Raw genomic sequence first — 21802 nt, 5'->3', positions numbered from 1 at the left:
CCCATGCTCTTCCGACAGAGCCTGCCAGGTGCCCCCATTTACTTCTCATACTTTTCTGTAGTTCAAATTTTCAAACCTTAAACTGGTCTTATTTTATTATCATTTAATTGTCAGCTTTGTGCAGTGGCGGTATCGTAGCCAATGAGGTTTATCCGAGGCACAATTATTGCTAATTGGAAACTTTTTATTGTCAACAGGGGTTATTTTGGTGGGGAGGTTATGGTCTATCTTTAGTTTTTATCTTGTAGCTCTCTGAATTAAAAAGAAAAAAAGTATTACTTCTAATGTAAGTAAAAATAAACACAGCTACCAAGATTCTCTATCATATATTACCCACTCAGCTATTTCAAGGAAATAGCACAGCACAAATCCCAGAATCAGCCTCTGTTTCCTGAGGCCCTGTGCTCACTTGTGCCTGCACACCTTACCTGCCATTCAAACCTGCAAGGAGGAGCCTCTGGACCCAGAACTTCTGCAAGCAGCTAAGCAGACTGGCTTTCTAGGCTTCTCAGAGGAATCCATAAATACTTCTACCCAAAGTTGCTAAATAAGGACCTTCAGAGGCACGCAGCCAGCACCACCAAGGGAGGGCATGTGGACAGGTGCCTCACTCTACTACCACCTCTAGGGCCAAGGAGGGCGGGCAGCCACCTAGCCCAGGACCTCTGGGATGTGCTGCCATCTCCTGGGCTAGGGCCGGCACTACACCTTCACCGCCAGGGCGACCAAGCCCATCAGGCTCTCGCAGGGCTCTCCTGGTTCAGCCCAGCAAACAGAATCCACTCCCACCCAGGACAGACCTGGAGCAGCGAGGGTGTAGATGTGCCTCCCTACATCCCCACCTTCCTAATCGTCCATCCGTGCTCACCTGGCCCACCTGCTTGCCTCAACAACCCAATCGAGCCTTTCACCATTAAAATTTACAACGGGGGCGCCTGGGTGGCTTAGTTAAGCATCTGACGGGCTCAGGTCATGATCTTTCGGTTTATGAGTTCGAGCCCCGCGTAGGGCTCTGTGCTCACAGCTCAGAGCCTGGAGCCTGCTGTGGATTCTGTGTCTCCCTCTCTCTCTGCCCCTCCCCTGCTCACACTCTGTCTCTCTCTTTCTCTCTCTCAAAAATAAATAAACATTAAAAAAAATTTTTTTAAATTACAACAAAATCTAGCTGTTTCCACTATTAAAAAATTAATAATAAGAGGTGATCGTTTTATATACAGTTTTACATTTGAAACATCATCTTTACTCTTTCAGTCCCTTATCATTAGTCTTTTCTCCCTTTCTTTTGCCTCTTCTATTGTGCCCCAGCCTCATTTCTTTTTTATTTAAAACTAAGCCTTTATTATGTATTCTTTATGTTTTAGGGTCCTCTATGTGTTGTTTTTCCTTCAATAAGTAAAACAATACAAAAAATATATAAAGAGAAAGCCAAAAATCTAATGTTCTTTCCCCACCTCCCCTGCCCTCTCTTCACAGTTCCGATGTTAACTGGATGGTGGGTAGGCTTTTAAAGCTTCCTCCTTGATTATGCCAACAAATATGAGTCTTCTGGGTTTGGTCTCTGTCTCTCTACCCCTCCTCTCTCTGTCTGAGATGGGTGAAAGGCAGAGGCAGGGAGAAGAGGATGTCTGTCACCTCAGTGTGAAAGCTGCCTGCTCTCAGAATGCACTTCTTCAGGACCAGGATTAGGGGTGTGGCTTACCAATGTCTGGGCATTCTATCGAAGATGTTCTTTTATATTGTGGGGCTCTTTAAAACTATTATATGTTCATTTTTGTAAATCTGGAAGAGACAGTAAAAGGGAGAGGCAAGAAGGATCAGTAAGAAAGAAAGATAAAAGAGCATGGGGAAGCCTGGGTGGTAGTATATTCATTTTTTTTTTTTTTGAGAGAATGCTTTATGGATTTTATTATAAAGGAATGATATTAAGTACTGCTTTGTGTTTTAGAATTCATTTTGGATGTTCTACATCAGAAAACTGGGGGTTTTTACCAAACAGACTTTATAGTCCACGTGCTTGTGAGACCTGAATTGTGTTTAAGTGTTTATTTTAAATGAATCATGTCTCCATTTGTACTTAAGCACTATTCTTTTTTTCACAGCTGAATATTTGCAGTTATGTTTCATGTGGGGCATTCTACTGCAAAACCATAAAAAACAGGACACATAAACAAACAAAAAAACAAAACTTATTTTTTTACTTAAATAGGGAAACATTGTTCAAACAAAAAATTAATTATGTAAAAACAGGAAATTAATCTAATACATTAATTTGCTTCTTCATCAATTCTCTTTCCAGAATGTGTTCCTTTGACAAATATCAACAAGAGTCTCATCAGATTTTTTTTGAAGTAACAGTATAACTAGACCTAGTATAACAGTATAACAGTATAACTAGACCAGTATAACTAGGAGGTTACCTCTCTCCTCATCTGCATGGAGCCCATCTTACCCCCACCCTTCCAGCTCCATATTCCTAACATCTACAACTAAACACAACTGCCTTAATCAAACTGATGTATCCTGGACATCCCACTCTCTCAAGGCCTGGCCTGGCCCTCAATTTCCAAACCATCCTTTAAAGGCATAAGGGGCTGACTATTCTATATTTTAAGATCCTATAGGAAAAAGTTAACAGTCTCATGCACTGGCTAGATATTAGCATTATATCAGGCTGGTTATTCATTTCCAAGGAGGGATATCTAATGGTAGGAGGAGAACTCTCTGAGAGCCCTTCAGTACAGCATTGAATCTATCCCACCTCCTGGGTCCACTGATAGAATATCTAGGAATAAACAGGCTGAGCTGGAGTTGGGGATATAGAGAAAAATCAGGTATTTCTTGGACACTGAAGAGGAAGGACAGTATTTAGCAAGGAAGATGGCTGTGAAAACAATGAGCTACATTATTGTGTGTGATGCCGTTAAAAGTGGTCCATGAGAATGGAAACCCAGAAATAAATCCACAATTACATGGTCAATTAATCTTTGACAAAGGAGGAATGAATATGCAATGGAAAAAGACAATCTCTTCAACAAATGGATAGCCACATGTAAAAGAATGAAATTGGACCACTTTCTTTCACTATACCCAAAAATGACTCAAAATGGATTAAAGACCCAAATGTGAGACCTGAAATCATAAAAATCCTTGAAGAGAAAATCCTTGAAGGCAATAATTTCTCAGACACTGGCCATAGGAACATTTTTCTAGATATGTCTCTTGAGGCAATGGAAATAAAGCAAAAATAAACTATGGCAACTACATCAAAATAAAAAGCTTCTACACAGTGAAGGAAACAATAAAACTAAAAGGCAAACTATTAAATGGGAGAAGATATTTGCAAATGACATATCCAATAAAGGGTTAGTATCCAAAATACATCAAGAGCTTCTAAAACTCCACACTCAACAAACAAATATTCCAATTAAAAAATGGGCAGAAGATGGGGTGCCTGTGTGGCTCAGTCAGTTGAGTGTCCAACTTTGGCTCAGGTCATGATCTCAAGGTTTGTGAGTTTGAGCCCCCCCCCCCCCCCGCTCCCCCCGTTAGGCTCTGTGCTGACAGCTCAGAGCCTGGAGCCTGCTTCAGATTCTGGCTCCCTCTCTCTCTCTGACCCTCCCCTGCTTGTGCTATGCCTCTCTCTCTCTCTCAAAAATAAACACTAAAAAAAAAAAAAAAAAAAAAAAAAAAAAGGCAGAAGACACAAACAGACATTTCTCCAAAGAAGACATCCAGATGGTCAACAGACACATGAAAAGATACTCAACATCACTCACCAACAGGGAAATTCAAATCAAAACTACAATGAGCTATCACCTCACACCTGTCAGAATGGCTAAACTCAAAAACACAAAAAACAGGAGCACCTGGCTGGCTCAGTCTGTAGAGCCTGCAACTCTTGATCTTGGGGTCATGAGTCCAAGCCCCACGTTGGGCATGGAACGCACTTAAAAAACAAAACAAAAACAAACAAATAAACAAAACCCCAAGAAACAACAAGTGTTGATGAGGATGTGGATAAAAAGGTGGAATGCAAATTGGTGCAGCCATTGGAGTGTCTTCAAAAAAATTAAAAATAGAACCCTACAATCTAGGAATCCCACTACTGGGTATTTACCCCCAAAATGCAAAAACACTAATTCAAAGGGATACATGCATGCCTATGTTTATTGCAGCATTATCTACACTAGCCAAACTATGGAAGCAACTCAAGTATCCATCAACTGATGAAAGGATAAAGATGTCATATATAATATATAATGGAATATTTTCCAGCTGTAAAGAAGAATGAAATCTTGCCATTTGCAACAACAAGGATAGAGCTAGTGAGTATAATGCTGAGTGAAATAAGTCAGTCAGAGAAGACAAATACCATATGATTTCATTCATACATGGGATTTAAGAAACAAAACAAACAAGCAAAGAAAAAAAATGAGCAAAGGAAAAGAGGAAGACAAAACAAGAAACAAACTCTTAACTATAGAGAACAAACTGATGGTTATCAGAGGGGAGGTGGGGGTGGGGTGGGGATGGGGAAAATAGGGGAGGGGGATTAAAGAGTACATTTATCATGATGAAATAAAATAAAATAAAATAATTTTATAAAGGGGTGCCTGGGTGGCTCAGTTGATTGAGCATCTGACTCTTGATTTCAGCTCAGGTCATGATCCCAGGGTCATGGGACCAAGCCCCGCATCGGGCTCTGCCCTGAGCATGGGGCCTACTTGGGATTTTCTCTCTCTCTCTCTCTCTCTCTCTCTCCCTCTCCCTCTCCCTCTCCCTCTCCCTCTCCCTCTCCCCCTCTCCGCCCACCCACACACACACTCTCTCTCTAAAATAAAGAAAAAAAACTGAAAAAAAAATGGAAACACAGAGAAGGGAGTGACTAATTTTAGCTCTGCAAGCTTCTTAGAGAAGGCAATATCTGGGCTGGGTCTGAAAGGTGAGTAGTTCTGTGAGCAGAGAGCTGGAAAGGACATTCAAGACAGCGGGTGTGAAAGAATTTGACTTCTCTTAGAGCCTCAGGACAGCTTACAGGAGAAATATAAGGGTTCTGCTGTGGGGGCACCTGGCTCAGTCAGTAAAGCATGCAACTCTTGATCTTGGAGTTGTGAGTTTGAGCCCCACGTTGGGTGTGGAGATTACTGAAAAATAAAATTTAGCCCTGGGTGGCTCAGTTGGTTGAGTGTACGACTTCAGCTCAGGTCATGATCTCACGCTTCATGAGTTCAAGTTCCACATTAGGCTCTGTGCTGACAGCTCAGAGCCTGGAGCCTGCTTCAGATTCTGTGTCTCCCTCTCTCTTGCCCCCTCCCCTGCTCACACTGTGTCTCTCAAAAATGAATAAATGTTAAAAATAAACAAACAAACAAAATTTTTAAAAATTGCTTTAATGAGGTAAAGGTCCTGAGAGCAGAAAAGGACATGAAAAAAGAGACATGGTTGCAATAAAGCACAGAAATAAAAATAACTGTTTTTGTCAAAGGATATTTTGGGTTTTAAAAAACTTTAACCAGGGGTGCCTGGCTGGCTCAGTCAGTGGAATATGCAACTCTTGACCTCCAGGTTGTGGGTTCAAGCCCCACATTAGGTGTAGATTGTTCAAAAATAAAATCTTAAAAGAAAAAAAACAAAAACAAAAAACTTCAACCAAAGAAAAGTAATGAAAGAAGAGTAGGAAAAGAATAAATTCATACAAACAGGTTTTAATGCACAGACCTGGGATGAAGAAATGTTGGGGAATGAGAACACACATATAGGCAAAGAAATGCCCACTGGGCCAAGAAACAAAGGTTGAAGAATGATAAAGTTACTCAGTTACTGAAAATATAAGAAAGTTATGTGATTCATAGAACAGAGAGTAGAAGGGAAAACTCCACTGTGTGTCTGAGCAGAGCCAGATGTGTTGAGTCTGCTGAGTTCAAGGGTAGTGAACCTCTATCAAGGATGAATGACTGAGGAGGTTTTGCGGATCTCCAAGCCCAAAGAATTTAAACCTCGACATTCTCTAACAGCTATGGAAGTATATCGTAAAAAGCACAAAAGCAAGATTAATGGAACATATAAGACTGGCCATGAAACAAACACTAATAAATGTAAAAATTCAACATATAGTAAAAAGTATTATTAAGACATATTATACTGAGTGAAGAAAAAGTTAAATCTTCATCTCAAACCATATACCAAAATAACTCCAAATAGATCAAAGCACTAAATAAAACAAAACACTAAGTAAAAAAAAACCAAAAAACAAAACTAAAAGAACCTAAAAGAAAGGAAATGATGAGACTATTAATCTGCCTGTGGGATTGGGAAGAAATTCCTAAGCATTAAAGCAAGGGAAGAAAACACATGCGTGCATGCACAGAATGAATAAATTTACAATGACAAAAATTTAAATGACTCTCAGTTAAAAATCAGAGACAAAATTGATACGGAAATGAAAACTAAGGGAAGTATTTGCATGAAATATGACAGATAACACAATGCTTACTACCTAAAGAACTCATACGAAAAAAAACCCAGAATAAACCACAATAGAGAAAAAAACATGAAGAGATAATGCATAGAATACAAACAGTTAATAACATGAAAAATATTCATCCTCACACACAAAGATTAAGTCCTTTTCAAAATTCAAAAATTTAAGTCCTATCAATTGACAACAAGTAAAAAAAGGATGGCATTTAATAATGTTGGTGGCTTTGTGGTGAATATGTAAATTGACCTGATGACTCTGGAAAGCAATCTGGCCCTGTATATCAGGAGGCTATAAAAAGTGCAGACCTTTTGATCCAGCAAGCCCTCTACTAAGAGTCTGTCTACAGAAATATTTAGAAATTCATTCAATATTTATAAAAAGTGGTATTCACTTATAGCATTTATATTAGAGAAAGTCAGAAATTATTTACATTCCAAAACAACAACAGCAGTAGCTGGCACTTATATGATAATGCTTACTGCATGGCAAGCTGTGTCTGAAGTGCTTTACATATAATAACTTATTTAGCCCTTAAAACACCCCTATGAAGTAGAAATTATTATAAGCCACATTTTACACATGAGAAAACTATGACATAATGAGGGATAATTATGATACTGAAAATCCATTCAATGAAAAAGCATGCAGTTATTATTGCAGAGAGTAACTGTTCTATTCCAGCCCAAACACCATAGGAAAAATGTGGCCCCCACCCCACCTCTGCCACCAAGGACCATAGAGGAAGTCTAGACTTCTCCCCTTGCCACCTGTAACAAACCACCTCAAACCTTCACGAGGTTGATGTCAGAAAAGGCCAAGTGGGGAGCTCACCCTCAGCAGATGAAAATATAAAAATATTCCTGGGGTGCGTGGGTGGCTCAGTTGGTTGAGCATCTGACTTCAGGTCAGGTCATAATCTCACTGCTCATGGGTTCGAGCCCCGTGTTGGGCTCTGTGCTGACAGCTCAGAGCCTGGAGCCTGTTTCGAATTCTGTCTCCCTCTCTCTCTGCCCTTCCCCCCATTCACGCTCTGTCTGTCTCTCTCTCTCAGAAATAAATAAAAATTGAAAAGTTTTTTGAAGAAAAAAGAAAAATAAAAATATTCCTGAAGGGGCACCTGGTGGCTCAGTCAGGTGAGCATCCGACTCTTGATTTTGGCTTAAGTCATGATCCCACAGTGCTGGGAATGAGCCCCATGTTGGGCTCTGCACTGGGCATGGAGCCTGCTTGAGATTCTCTCTCCCCCTCTGCCCCTCTCGCTTGCTCACCTGCATACTCTAACTAAAACCCAAAAATAAAATAAAATGTTAGGGGCTACTGGGTGCCTCAGTCAGTTAAGCTTCTGACTCTTGGGTCTCAGCTCAGGTCAAGATCTCACGGTTCATGGGTTCAAGCCGCATGTCAGGCTCTGCACTGGTGGTGTGGAGCCTGCTTGTGATTCTCTCTCTCCCTTTCTCTGTACCTCCCCTGCTCACTCCCACTCTCCCTAAATAAATAAATAAACATCAAAAAAATAAAAATAAAATGTTAAAAATATATATATATGAGAGAGATTATAGCTGATATTTACTTTTTATAATGAGCCTGTATTACTTGTCAAATCAAGAAAAACACTGTTTAAAAAACCAGACAGGTCTAAACACTCCAGTCAAAAAACAGAGTGGCCGAATGGATAAAAAACAAGACCCATCTATATGCTACCTGCAAGAGACTCATTTCAGAGGTAAGGACACACACACACACACACACACACACACACACACACACACTGGAAGTAAAAGGATGGAAAAAGATATTCCCTACAAATAGCCAAAAAAAAGCTGAGGTGGCTATACTTATGACAAAATAGACTTTAAGATAAAGATTGTAATAAGAGGCAACGGTCTTTATATAATGCTAAAGGAGTCAATCCATCAAGAGGATATGATATTTGTAAATATACTATACCCAACATAGGAGTGTGTGTGTGTGTGTGTATATATATATATATATATATATATATATATATATATATATATATACCTAAAGGGAGAAATAGACAACGATATAATAATAGTAGGAGACTTTAATACTCCACTTTCATCAATGGTCAAAATAGATCATCCAGACAGAAAATCAATATGGAAATATTAGCCTTAAACTGCACATTAGACCAGAGGAACTTAAGACACATATGTAGAACATTCCATCCAAAAGCAAGAGAATGTACACTCTTCTCAAGCACACACAGAACATTCTCCAAGACAGATCATATATTAGGCCAAAAATAAGTTTTTTTAAAAAATTTATTTATTTTCATACAGAGAAAGAGAGAAAGAGAAAGAGGGCAAGTGGGAGAAGGGCAGAGAGAGAGGGAGACAGAAGGAGAGAGAGAATCCTCCTCACTCAAAGCTCAGAGCCCGACTGCGGGCTTGAACTCCTGAACCATGAGATCATGACCTGAACCAAAATCAAGAGTTGGACGCTTAGTCAACTGAGCTAACCAGGTGCCCCCAAAATAAGTCTTAATACATTTCAAAAGACTGAAATCATATCAAGTATCTTTTCTGACCACAGTGGTATAAAACTAGAAATCAATTACAGGAAGAAAACTGGAAAACTCACAAATATGAGGAGATTAATCAATCACACTATTGAACAACCAATGGGTAAATGGAGAAATCTAGGAGAAATTAAAAAAACTACCTTGAGATAAATGACAGTAGAAATATAACATATCAAAACTAATGGAATACAGCAAAAGCAGTTCTAAGAAGGAACCTCATAGTGATAAGCACCTACTTTAAGAAACAAGAAACTCTAAAGATTCCACCAAAACTGCTAGACCTAATAAATGAATTCAGTAAAGTTGCAGGACACAAAATCAATATACAAAAATTTGTTGTATTTCTATACTCTAATAATGAACTACCAGAAAGAGAAATTAAGAAAACAATTCCATTTACAATTGCATCAAAAAGAATAAAATGCCTAGGAATAAATTTAACCAAAGAGGTGAAAGACCTGTACACTAAATACAAGACACTGATAAAAGAAAACTGAAGACAACACAAATAAATGGAAAGATATTCTGTGCTTATGGATTAGAAGAATTAATATTATTAAAATGTCTTTACTACCCAAAGCAATCTACAGATTCAGTGCTATCCCTATCAAAATTCCAAAGGCATTTTTCATGGAAATAGAAAAAATAAACCTAAAATTTGTATAGAATCACAAAAGACCCCAAATAGCCAAAGCAATATTTAAAAGGAAGAACAAAGCTGGAGGCATCACACTTCCTGATTTCAAACTATATTACAAAGGTATAGTAATCCAAACAGTATGGTATTAGCATAAAAACAGACACATAAATCAATGAAATGGAAGACTAGAGAGCCCACAAATTAACCCACGCATATATGGTAAATTAATTTACAACAGAGGAGCTAAGAATAAATAGTGGGGAAAAGGCAGTCTCTTCAATAAATGGTGTTGGAAAAACCGTACAGCAACATACAAAAGAATGAAACTGGACTCCTACCTTACACCATACACAAAATATCAACTCAAAATGGATTAAAGACTTAAATGTAAGGCCTGAAACCATAAAACTCCTAGAAGAAAACATAGGCAGTAAGTTCCTTGACATCAGTCTTAGTCATGATTTTTTAGATTTGGCACCAAAAGCAAAAATAAATAAGTGGTACTATATCAAACTAAAAATCTTCTGCACAGCAAAGGAGACCATCCACAAAATGAAAAGGCAACCTACAGAATGGGAGAAAGTACTGGTAAATCATATATCTGATAAGGGATTAATATTCAAAACATGAAAAAAAAACTCATATAAGTCAATAGCAAAAAACCCCAAGCAATCTGATTTTTTTCATGGGCAGAGGATCTGACGAGACATTTTTCCAAAGAAGACATACAGATGGCCAAAAGGTAAATAAAAAGGTGCTCAACATCACCAATCAGGGGAATGCAAATCAAAACCACAGTGATAGTACCACAAGATAGCACCTCACACCTGTTAGAATGGCTGTTCTCAAAAGACTAGAAATAACAAGTGTTGGCAAGGGTGTGGAGAAAAGGGAACCCTCATGCACTGTTGGTAGGGATGTAAATTGGTGCAGCTACTGTGGAAGACAGTATGGAGATTCCTCACAAAATTAAAAATAGAACTATCATATGATATAGCGATCCTGCTTCTAGGTATTTATTCAAAGGAAACAAAACACCAACTGGATAAGATATCTGCACCCCCATGTTCATTGCAGCATTATTTACAATAGCCAAGACATGGAAGCAACCTGATGGATGGACAAAGATGTGCTGGACACACACACACACACACACACACACACACACAGTAATATTATTTAGCCATTAAAAAAAGGAAAGTTTGCCATTTGTGACACATGCATTGACCTTGAGGGCATCATGCTAAGTGAGATGAGTCAGACAGAAAGACAAATACCATATGATCTCATTTATATATGGAATCGAAAAAAAATTAAAAAACAAAACAAAAACAAAACTCATAGATAAAGAGAACAGACTGGTGGTTGCCAGAAGTGGGGGGGGGGGTGTGTGTGAAATGTGTGAAGGGGGTCAAAAGGTGCAAACTCCCAGTTATAAAATAAGTCATGGGAATGTAATGTATAGTGTGCTGCTAGATTTAATAATACTATATTGTATATTTGAAAGTTACTAAGTAGATCTGAAAAGTTCTTATCACAAGAAAAAAATGTGTAACTATGTGTGGTGACAGACTTATGTTAACCAGACTTATTGTGGTGTGCATTTTACAATGTACACAATGTATTGTGTCATTATGTTAATAATACAATGTTATGTGGCACTTGAGTGGTTCAGCTGACTGAGTATCCCCAACTCTTGATTTCAGCATAGGTCATGATTCCAGGGTTGTGGAATGGAGTCCTGCATTGGTGGGCTTGGCACTGAGCATGGAGCCTGCTTGGGATTCTCTCTCTCCCTCTCTCCCTCTCCCTCTCTCTCTCTCTCTCTCCACCCCCCCCCCCCGGCCTCTGCCCCTCTCCCCCTCTGGCATACTCTGTCTCTCTAATAATGATTATACTAAAATCTTATGTCAATTATATCTCAATCTTAAAAAACAGGGATGGTAACCCCTGGGTGGCTCAGTTGGTTAAGTGTCTGACTCTTAGTCTGTGCTGGCAGCGCAGAACCTACTTGGGATCCTCTCTCTCCACCTCTCTCTGCCCCTCCCCTGCTCAGGTGTGCACTCTCTCTCTCTCAAAATCAAGGTGCGCCTGGGTGGCACAGTTGGTTAAAGGTCCCACTTCAGCTCAGGTCATGCATGATCTCACTGTCTGCAGGTTCAAGCCCCAAGTTGGGCTCTGTGTTGACAGCTCAGAGCCTAGAGCCTATTAGGAATTCTGTGTCTCCCTCTCTGTCTGCCCCTCCCCCACTCACACTCTGGTTTTCAAAAATAAATAAACATTTAAAAAAATTTAAATTCCAAAATTAATAAACTTAAAAAAAACCAGAGATATTCAGTTTCCCTCTACTATTCTAAGCTGGAAGACAGCATGGTTCACTGAAAGAGAGAAAGTTTTGGAATCTAACAGATGTATTTTTATTTTATTTTATTTTATTTTATTTTATTTTATTTTATTTATTTTAATTTTTTATTTTTTATTAAACAATTTTTTTTAACATTTATTTATTATTGAGAGACAGAGCGTGAGCATGGGAGGGGCAAAGAGAGGGGGAGACACAGAATCTGAAGCAGGCTCCAGGCTCTGAGCTGTCAGCAAAGAGCCAGAAGCAGGACTTGAACTCAGAAACCAAGAGATCAAGATGTGAGCCGAAGTTGGACGCTTAACTGACTGAGCTACCCAGGCGCCCCTATTTATTTTAATTTTTTTAATATTTATTTTGAGGATAGAGCATGCACGCATGTGCCGAGAAGGAGAGAGAGAATCCCAAGCAGGCTCAACGTTTTCACGGTAGAGCCTGATGCAGGGCTTGATCTCACAACCCTGGGATCATGACCTGAGCCGAAATCAAAAGTTGGACATTCAACCAACTGAGCAATCCAGGCACCCCTATTTTTTTTATTTTAGAGAGAGAGAGAGAGAGAGAGAGAGAGTGCTCGAGTGGGAGAGAGGGGCACAGGGAGAGAGAGAGAGAGAGAGAGAGAAAGAAAGAAAGAAAGAAAGAGAGAAAGAAAGAAAGAGAGAAAGAAAGAGAGAATCTCAAGCAGGCTGTCAGGGTAGAGCCCTAGGTGGGGCCCGATCCCATGACCCTGGGATCATAACCTGTGCTGAAATCAAGAGATGGACATTCAAACGACTAAGCCACCTTGGCACCCCTAACAGATGTGTTTTTAAATTTTGAATCTTCTGCATACTACCAGCATGACTTTGGACAAATTACTGAATCTCACTCAGCCTTAGCTTCTTCAACAACAATGTGAGGAAAGAATCCCCTACACACAGGATAGTTGTGAGGATTAAAGAAAATAATCCATGTGAAGTCCCTGACAAAAACTAGGCACTCAATATAAGTCCCAAACCTCTTGCCTATCCACTTCCAGGAGGGAAGTAAACTGTGTGACACCAGCTGAGGATGATGCCAACCTGACAGCAACTCCAGGGATGGGCATGGGTTCACAGTGGGCCCAGGTCAGCCCAATTAGAATTCTCGAGACGGAGAGGGCTGATTTCAAGTCTGCTGGGGCTGTAGTTCTAAAATGTAATCCTTGGTTAGCTCCCAGGGGCTCTGAAATACTCTGATTCAAAGAGCAGAGGGAAGGGTAGGGAGCTTGAGATCTTCTAAGAGTGGCCATGAACTAAAACTCAGGTGGCCTAACAATGCTGGTGAAGTGTGTCTGTCTTGATTAACTAGTTATTACAATTTTTAGCTGTTACACCTGCCATGGGCAGGGCCCATTCCTGGGTTTTAGCTTGGAAGGCCAGTTTTGTCTTTGAACCAGTTGGCCTGGAGTTTGGTGTTTTGTGCTACAAACTGGATTGCCAGCTTTGTCCAGCCCTCCTGAAGTGACTGCTGCCTAAAGAATTTCTCACCATGTAAACACAACTCTCTTGAAACAGGCCTTTGAAAAAGCTTCTGGTATCAATATTGTTTACTATGAAATAATGCTGCCTTATTAGCAGCTCAAGAGGCTGGATTCAGGGCAAAAAGATGCAAAATATGTTCTATAACTATGATAAAGTTGGGAAGGAAGAGGGACTTTCAGAATAGAGAAGTAGAGACCCTATTTGTAATGGTATGGGATAAAGCTAAGGACTGTCTAATCCCAGGCACCGGGGATGGCAGCTCCTCCATGAAACTGAGTCTGCAGGTGCTAGATCAGTCAGGCAGGATTGAAGTTGCCTCAAGAAGTTGCCAAAGGCTACTAGATTGTCTTAACACTTGAAGCTTTCTTTCTTTACCTGTGGATTTCCCCTAAATCCTCTGGTCTCCCTAGCACTTGGCAACATTCATTTGCATTTCCTGAGACTTCACAGAGAGGAGGAGCCAGGTGACAGTAGAGTAGCTTCCCACCCAATGTCCCCTGCACAGACCATGATTTTTCAGAGGACCAGGCTGTCTCCAAAGCCCAGCCCCGGAAAGACAAAGATCTCAGATGAATAGAAGCTCCATAAGGACTTAAAATTCCAATTTGCCGAGGTGTGGTCTTTCTAACTTGTTGCTGCCTCTAGCTTCCCCTTCTCCATCCTAGGACACTACTGGAATTTAGTCTGACTTCCACGTCTCAGGATTGTCATCCAGAACATAAACTACTGAACAGCGTAACACCTTCAGGCACTACTGAAGGCAAAGAGTCAGGCTTTTCCTAAGCTTCCCTAGGTGGCGAAGATCTTTTTAAAAAAAAAAAATTTTTTTTTAATGTTTTATTTATTCTTGAGGGAGAGAGAGACAGAGCATGAGCGGGGACGGGGCACAGAGAGAGGGAGACACAGAATCCGAAGCAGGCTCCAGGCTCTGAGCCATCAGCCCAGAGCCCGACGCAGGGCTCGAACTCATGAACCATGAGATCATGACCTGAGCCGAAATCGGATGCTCAACCGACTGAGGCGAAGATCTTAAATCTTACTCTTTCTATACTTTTTCTGTCTCTTCCCTAGTCACTCTCTACTAGTCTGTGCCATATGCCAGCACTTCCTTGGAAGTGCTTCTAATCTGCTGTTTCTTTTCTGGTATGGTCTGGAAAAACAGATAAACTGTTTTGGTTCTTTTAAAATAACTTTACAATTTTTAAAATTAATTATTTAAAAATGAATTTAACGAATTAATTAAATTTTAATTAAATTAAAAAAATTTAAATCTTATAACTGTTATAATTGTGCCTCAAATGAGAGCCCACAGGCATAGGAAAGTATGGGGGTTCCCCTTACAAATAAAGGGAATGTGCTTTATGGGGCAGGGAGTTTTGCTTATGCCCAGGGCCCAGAACAGTGCTCTGAACAGTGCCTGGCATTTAATCTTAGTAGGTACACAGTAAGTACCTATTGAATGAAAGGGGCTCACGTTCACTTGTTCTCAACCAAAACACATTCAGAAAGTCTCAACTATGTCTACTTCAGGCCCAGTGAAGAGTAGAAGTGAGCACTGTCCTGACCCTAGGAGACCTTACTGCTATTTTGCAATCTTCCCTTCTACTTGCTAATGCTGTCTCTTGAGAAACCAAGTCTGGAAAAGAGAAAAAATCACTAGGGCAGACCGTCAGAAGAACCATGATGGGAACTAAATGTTATCCCCCAGAGCCCACATCACAGAGGAGAAGGATGAATCATGAATTAGCACCCACCTAGCCCTTCCTGGAGGCCCCATAACTGGTTCTGCCACTTGTAGCAACCTAAGTCCAGAGCAGGGGAGTGGGTTGGGAAGTGGGTCTCCAGCCATCTCCACTGGGCTTTGTGCCAGCCACGCAGCAGGGCCTCTGACAATTCACCTGCCTCCAATTTCACCTCTTGAGGGAAACGGCATCCTGACTCACTCAAAAAAGGCAAGGCGCTAAGGGGTCCCATAAATATAAAAGTCATCATTAACTTAAAAGAAAGGTGCCCTACAAAGAAGAGATCATTATTTTTTTTAAAGGCTGCTGTCCTTATGATAAAACTTGGGACCAAGTAAGTGGTACAGGTAATTAAGCCCAGTTCTCAAAAGCCAGACTCATAGGTCAGACTCAGATAGAGGACAGATAAGGAGACCACTCTGTGTGACAACAGGTACTAAACCTTGCCAGTGAATCAGCTAGAAAACCATTATCAGGCCTGGTTCCAGGAATGGGAACAGTCCATAATCACAGCCCAGGCACTCATTTAATTTCTCCCCAAGCCTGGGGGAGGCAGACATCTCATCCCCACACCAGCTAGAACACCAGAGGTTATGTGACTGCCTCACGTCACAGGCAGAAAGTAAACCACAGAGCTCGGGGTACTTATGCAGAAGCTCCTCTTGCCTAACATATTGGTCATTTTCATTCCCGACAGCCTCTGGCCCACACTGCAACAGCACTGCAGAGAAATCCCTAAATGCCTGGTCATTACAAAAACCACACAGCTCCTAAGGCTCAGTACAAGCAGGTGCCAGCCAGCCCCCAGACCGGTCCCCTCAGCTCAATGTTTCCAGATGTGGGTCTGCTGTTGATACTGAGACGATACCGGGAGAACTTGGACCTCACACCAACATCCTTCTCAGGTTGCTTGCTAACCATGGCCCAAGGCCCCAGACTCGGTGACCTATACAGCCTGGAACAACTGGCACTGTACACAGAGCTTGACCTGCTTCTCCCCAAATGTTGCCCGTATGCACCCTTTGGATCTGGGTCCTTGGACCATCCTTGAGGTCACTCCTATCCCTCAGGCTCTCACCTCTGGGTCCCCCTCCTTCCTTTACCCCTCTCAGCACCACCTCCTGGGCCTAACCCCAGCACTACCATTCTTAGGCTACTTTCCCAAACCAGCTACCCCAAGGAGCCCTGTCTACAGCCCCACTCCCTCCCTCCCATCCTTACCCTAAGCATCCCTGTATCAGGCTCAGACTCCAAAATCTTTGCCCATCTTCTTGCCTCAGGCAGTAGATTCCCACCCCTCACATCTACCAGATATTTTGAGTCTGACTGCCCCTCACTTCTCCCCCCTGCCTACTGCCACCCTCAACCCCTGCAGACTTGGGTCCCCAGTCCCAAAGCATTCTCTCTGCCCCATCTCTGCCATCTCTCAGGGTACAGAACTTCTCTCTGGGCCTTGGTACTTCCTGCATCTTACTTATTTCCTTTTTTCCTGTAACACAGTGGTTTCCTGTAAAAACAAATTTATATTAGTAAAAAGAAGTGAGTCAATTTAAAGAAAAATAATAATAACTAGATAACAGCAGTCAGGAACAGCAAAAATTGGGAAAGCAACTATTCAAATGGAGAACACTTGCTTTTTTGCTTTTTTTGTTATTTTAAGATTTTATTAAAAAAATTTTTTTTTACATGTATTTATTTTTGAGAAACAGAGTAAGACAAAGCGTGCGTGGGGGAGGGACAGAGAGAGGAGACACAGAATCTGAAGCAGGCTCCAGGCTCTGAGCAAGCAGTCAGCACAGAGCCTGATGCAGGGCTCGAACCCATGAACTGTGAGATCATGACCTGAGCCGAAGTTGGACATTCAACCGACTGAGCCACCCAGGCGCCCCTTAAGATTTTATATTTAAGTAATCTCTACACCCAAAGTGGGGCTAGAACTTACAACCCTGAGATCAAGAGTCACATGCTCTTCTGACTGAGCCAGCCAGGCACCCCTGGATGGAGAATAGTTTGAATGTTGCTTTAGCTAAAATGGAAACTGCACTGTGATAGTTTCAACATACATTTTAATGCACTTCCTCAAGCTGTTTAGATCAGCTTAATACCTGTCGGGTTCACCCAGGTCTGGCAGCTTTACTCAGAGTCAAAGCTCTGTGTCACAGTTGGAGTCATGAGGCTCTCTGGGGCCCACAGACCTGTCTCTTGTTGCCCTAATTGCGCCTGCAGTGTGGGTCATGGAAAAAGCTCTGAAATAAAAGCAGAAAATTCGGGTTTGGGCAAGCACTCTGCATTTATTAGCCACCTTATGTTGGGCAAATCAATTAAACTCTTGAGTCTTAAGTCTTCTCATCTATAAATTGGACCTAATATTCCTTACCTATCTCATAGGCCCGTCTTGAAGATCACATCAAATGAGATAATTTATGTGAAAGCACTTTGGTGTCATATAAATGTAAGGTATTATCTTAAACGCTAATGAATAACCTGCAGCTTACAAACACAAATGAATCATTGCTTTTGACTTAACAGGCAGCCAAGTAACTTCAAAAATCCAGAGCTCCGGACAATAAAACCCAGGAATGAGTTAACCATCAGAGGGATGCAGATAGGGCTGAGGCCTGGCTCCCAGAGCCACCCAGTGCTAGTCAGGCCCTTGGTGAATGAAGGACAGTCGTCTAGAGAAACCAGACTTGTGCCCAACCTTGAGTCTTCAAGTAAGAGACTTTGGGAAAGGCTCCTGTGACAGTGAATTGAATCAGGCACACCTCACATTCAGAAATGGCTCCCAGATGTCCATAAAATCAAGTCCAACCACTATAGCACCTAGAGGTCCAAAGATACCACATTTTCAGATTCAGCTCCTGTCATATCTTCAACATACCCAAGGCAATGTCCCATTCCTTGTCATGCCAGGCACTTTTACTTCTATACCTACATACTCATGCTGTTCCTTGAAGCCCTTCTCTATTCTCTGTCCTCAAAGACGTATTCTTCTTAATTCTGGAAGAATGTTGGTGTATCACCTTCTAGAATATAATAGAAATATGGAGGGTTTTTTTAAAATGTTTATTTATTTATTTGGAGAGAGAGAGAGCATGAGCAGAGAATCCCAAGCAGGCTCCACACTGACAGTGCAGAATCCGATGTGTGGCTTGATCCCACAACCCTGGGATCATGACCTGAGCCGAAATCAAGAGTCAGATGCTTAACTGACCGAGCTACCCAGGCTCCAGAAATACGGAGTTTAAATAGAGGTATTAGCTAGCATATAGGTAAAATAGGCTTTTCCTTAAAGTAACTTATATGCTATAATATAACCTTCCTTCCTGAAAATGTCAATGTTAAGTGTCTTTGGTAGTTTTCCTGGTAAACAGACGTAAAATTTGAGTCTTGAAAGAGTTAATCAAAATGGATTTTCAAGTACCTGGCTTCATCAAGTAATGCTTGCCAAGATACAATGAGTTACATACCCTACAAAGGGCTTCAAATGAAAGGTGAGGCTGCAATAGACTACAGAGACCTGTGCCAACTGTATAGGAGTGGAAAGAATATTATACTGGGGCTCCAGTCTGGGTCTGATGCTCATTATCTGGGTGGTCTGGAGCAAGTTCCATAAGCTCTCTGGACCTCTATCCTCCTGTTTACAAAATGAAGAGAATCAACAACCGTGAAGATCCCTCCTGTGATATATTCTTTTCTCCCCTCAAGGTCTTGCACAAAAACACTTCCTCAGAGAAGTCTTCCCTAATCCTGCCACTCTATGAATCATGCCTTCTTTTTTGTTGTTATTGTTTTGTTTTTGAGAGATGGGGGAGAGGGGCAGAGTGGAGGGAGGCAGAGGATCTGAAGTGGGCCCTGCACTGATAGCAGTGAGATGGCTGTGGGGCTCGAACTCACAAACTGTGAGATCACGACCTGAGCCAAAGTCAGACACTCAACTGACAGAGCCACCCATGTGGCCCCGAATCATGCCTTCTTTATTCCTATAGCATTTTCCTTAAATACTATAAGGAATTTCCTTAAATACTATAAGTATTTTCCTTAAATACTATATATGGAACCTCTTTCATTTTACCTCAAAATTCATTGTTCACTATACTGTGTGAGCTGGCCGAAAGCAGACTGATGTCTTATTCAGCTCTAAAACCCCACCATACCCATATGGTACCTTGTCCTTGGTGATATACTCCACTCATCTGTAGATCTGAACTGAACAGTGAAGTCTGCTGATCCTCAATTTTGCTCTACCTAATTCCCGATCTCCTTTCTACCTTGACTGCTATGACAATCACTGAGTCAGCACTGGGCCTGTCAGGGCTGGAATGAGTGAGAAGGGCTAAGGAGTAGAGGGCAACCTTAGACATGAGGTGTGGGAGATGTGTATTTGACATTAGTGCTTACAATGTAAGGGAGGTGGAAGGACAATATTAACAGCAAGAGCTAACATGTAGTCTGCATTCGCTCTGTACCAGGCACCATGCTAAATGCTTTACTTGTATCGAGCTTTACTACAATGCTGGCAGGAAGGGACTGCCATCATTCCCATTTTGCAGACAAGGAAGCCAAGGCACACAGAGGTTAAACATTTGCTCAAGGTCACAAACTAGTTAAGTCATGGAGTCAATGACTTAACAATTACTTTCGAGTCAAAGTCCACTTTCTTAACTATCACTGCTAAGAAGTCAAAGGTGATGATAAAAGCACATTGACAATTCCCAACATTGCTCAATGCTCTGTATTATAATTTTCATCCACTTTTGCCATATGGTAGATGTAATAAACAATAATTCTTTGCCTTATTTGTTAAAGATTAGTTATAAAAATTGTTCTTTTCTCTTTCATTTATTGTGAGAGACAGAGAGAATGTTCACGTGGACGCATGAGTTGGGGAGAAGCAGAGAAAGCCACAGTCAGTGCAGAGCCCAACATAGGACTCGAACTCACAAATGGAGATCATGACCTGAGCCAAAAGCAAGAGTCAGATGCTTAACCAAATGAGCCACCCAGGTGCCCCTGAAACTGGTATTTTTTATACAAAGCTACACTCTATAGGAAGTGATGATCTGATTAAAAAAGCATTAACTTCTAGGGGTGCCTGGGTGGCTCAGTCAGTTGAGCACTCACTCTTGATTGCATCCAACTCGATTTCGGCTCAGGTCATGATCTCTCCGTTCATGAGTTGGAGCCCCCAATAGGGCTCTACACTGACAGTGTTGAGCCTGCTTGGAATTTCTCTCTGCTCTTCCCCTGCTTTTTTTTTTTTTTTTCTCTCTCTCAACAAATAAACAAACATTTTTTAAAAAAGCATCAACTTCTAGAATTATAAACTTTAACCTCTGCATTCCATAATGATGGGACACACACACAAAGATGGGCCACAGGAGCAAGAGATGGAAAAGGTGGAAAAAGGAAACAGGCAAGATGGGGCAACTCTATAGGGACCACTTTTTCACATTTGTATCCCTAGCACCAACTCTGAGGCTGACACATGCTAGGCACTTAATAAAAGTTTGTGGAATCAGGGCTGCCTGGGTGACTTAGTTGGTTAAGCATCTGACTTTGGCTCAGGTCATGATCTCGCAGTTCATGAGTTTGAGTCTCTCGTTGGGTGAGCTCGAGCCCCACTTCCAGTGAGACCCGCTTCCCACCCCCCCCACCCCCCCCCCCCGTGTGTGTGTGTGTGTGTGTGTGTGTGTGTGTGTGTGAGTGTGTGTATGTGTGTGTGTCTCTCTCTCTCTCTCTGTCTCCCCCTTGTGGGATTTTCTCTCTCTCTCTCTCTGTTCTCATTCACTTGCATCCTCTCTCTTTCAATTAAAAAAAAAAAAGTTTGTGGAATCAAATGTTTGTGGGAAATAGTTCTACTCTCCTCTGAAACACACACGGAGAATGGGAAAGGAAACCAAAATGAAACAGGAAGAACACTGTAAAGTTTGATTTAATAAAGGTCCAGTGTGTGCCTGTTCTGGGCAGGGCACTGGGCACACAGTGTGCTGCTTTCAAGAGTCAGGGTGGGGGCTGTGAGCAGAGACATGGGCAATCCTGCCTATTTGGCAAGAGTATAAGTTGGTACTACTTCTCTGAAAGAAAACTTTGAAAAACCTTTTAGTGGGGGGCCTGGCTGGTTCAGTTGGTAGAGCATGGAACTCTTGATCTTGGGGTTGTGAGTTCAAGCCCAATGTTGGGTGTACAGATTACTTTTAAAAATTCTGTTAAAAAGCTTTTAGATATATTTACTTTTGGTCTAGTAATTTTACTTTGTCACAAAGTACTACTGTCTAAGAAAATAATAGTGCATATTCATCCAATCACTCAACAAGGATTCACTGAGCACCTATCAAGGGCTAGGCACTATTCTACGTGCTAGAGACAGCAATAAACAGAGGAAGTCCCTTCCTTCCTGGATTTTTTACATTCTAATGGGGGATAAGCAGATGGGTATAGTAATATAAAATGGCAGTGAGCGTTAGTAGTGAGAAGCACTACTTAGAAATATATGTAGCAGTGTCGGGGTGTGGAGGTAGCTAATATAA

The 21802-nt window shown here is 41.3% G+C and overlaps 1 protein-coding gene and 1 pseudogene across 2 annotated transcripts in view; one reads left to right on the top strand and one right to left on the bottom strand.

Moving 5' to 3' along the window:
• DNAJC17 (DnaJ heat shock protein family (Hsp40) member C17) overlaps positions 1 to 21802 on the bottom strand; it is a 42146-nt gene that overhangs the window by 13121 nt on the left and 7223 nt on the right. The gene's annotated exons all lie outside the window — the stretch shown is intronic.
• On the top strand, positions 113 to 277 carry LOC122223247 (annotated as a pseudogene).

The sequence above is a fragment of the Panthera leo genome, chromosome B3 (assembly GCF_018350215.1).
Source record: "Panthera leo isolate Ple1 chromosome B3, P.leo_Ple1_pat1.1, whole genome shotgun sequence".
NCBI lineage: Eukaryota > Metazoa > Chordata > Mammalia > Carnivora > Felidae > Panthera > Panthera leo.
Note: the sequence above shows the minus strand (reverse complement) of the source record. Positions and strands in the feature narration are given on the sequence as shown.